The sequence below is a fragment of the Drosophila biarmipes genome, chromosome X (genome assembly GCF_025231255.1).
Source record: "Drosophila biarmipes strain raj3 chromosome X, RU_DBia_V1.1, whole genome shotgun sequence".
NCBI classification, from domain to species: Eukaryota; Metazoa; Arthropoda; class Insecta; order Diptera; family Drosophilidae; genus Drosophila; species Drosophila biarmipes.
In genome coordinates this window covers 15,696,370-15,698,208 of record NC_066611.1, presented here as the reverse complement: position 1 = coordinate 15,698,208, position 1,839 = coordinate 15,696,370, and positions in this window count along the sequence as shown.

Genomic DNA, 1,839 nt, shown 5'->3' with positions numbered 1-1,839 from the left:
CTATAAAAAATGTTAATTTACTTAACATAACTTTGTCAAACAAATACAGTTTCTTGTTTAAATTAAGTACTATAAATACCATTTTCTCCTAAGACTGAGAATTCAATGCAACAAAATGCTTATGTAAATAATAGCATTTTGTTGGCTGAAATACTGAGTCTTAAACACCACTTTATATAAAAAAAATCATTTCTAAAATGAGCCTTTCCCTTGAGAAACTTTACTTGACTTTTGCCCCGACTCAAGACCTCTCACAATGGCTGTCAGGATGTCTGAAGACCTCATGGGGAAATCAACAGAGCCAAGATCAGGCTCCACAAGCAAGGGAAGAAGCCGAAAAAAAGGGGTTAAAGGGTGCCGGACAGAGGGAGAGAAATCAAGGACGACACAATCTGAATTAATGAAATGTGTGACGCCGAAAGGAAGCGAATTCAGCGCTTGATTGACACGTTGACAGTCGCAGGACACCGGCGGAACGGGAAGAAGCACAGCCGGCTACGGGACCGCCGATCCGATCCCAAATCCGAAGCCGAATCCGAATCCGAATCCGAATCCGGATCCCGTTGCGCCAGCGATCCTGTCCTGAGATTGTACGCCCAACTTCCTTTCCTCCAAACCACCCGTTGCGGAATTGTTTTAGTATTATATTTAAATCAGGCGAGCACGCAAATGAATGTCCTGCGGCGATCTGATCAGCGCACTTTTGTTTACCCAACCCAAATGCCAGGAAATAATGCCCTTAACTTGGACTGATTTTCTGAACTATTTCAAAAGAGTTGACATGCAAATAATACACCTAAAAAAAGGACATTTCTCTTTCAGAAATAAGACGCAATAATTTGTTTTTAAACTTGCTCATAATACGATCGGTTAAAGTCCAAATCGAAATCAGCAAATGCCCAGTTTTAACTTGGCATCTAAAGCCGTCGCACTCTCTTGTCCGTCGTTGTTTTAATAAATTAAATTCCGGAAAATCCACAGGAAGTCTGTCTGTGCATTTTTCCTCTCTGCTTAGAGAAGGAGGCAGGAAAATGGGGGGGGGCGACTGCAGTGGCAGCCATTCATTCTATCACTTCCTGGCTGCAGCAGAAAAAGAGGCGACAGCAGCGCATGCCGACACGGACTTAATTTCATTTAAGGACTCGCCCCGTACTCGGTTTATCACACAGTAAGAAAAATATTCCTGGTAAATCGACTTATATATATGGGGTTTAAGAATCGTTTGCTTTTTTGTCAATTTAGATGGATAGCAAGGTCACACTGCAGTTGATAAGTTGGCCTGGTCACACTGCTTGCTTGCAATCAGCATGTTTCCTTTGCTTTTTTAATTAACGAATTAATTTTTTCCTTAATTCTTATGAGGAAGTATTTGCTCAGTGCTCTACCACCAATGGCAGGGCATAAAATAAATGTAATAAAAGATAAATACAAATGCACCGCCCCTCAACAAGTGTCGCGACCTCCACCGCCGACCACCGCCAATAATCCAATCGAAGGAAGTCAGAAGGCACAACCTATTCCCAGCGAACACGTGCCCTTCTTCGCCAAGGGTCCTGTCCCAGGAGGTCCGAGGCCTGCCCAAGTGCCAAGTGGCGAAGGTCACTGCCCAGCCGATTTCTGGGTTAATTTCGTGAAAAATGAAAAATTAATTGAGAAATAATGTTGACAGCCGCTGACCACCACCGGCGACGGGGGAAAGGGGCGGACCGGCTCCGGAGACCCCCTGCCTGCAGTGTCAATGGGCTGTCTAATCCCGCTGCCCGCTGCCCGCTGCCCGCTGCCTGCACTTTGCCGCCCCGGGAAACCGAGAGGGACTCTCGACCGTCTTGAGGACACGTG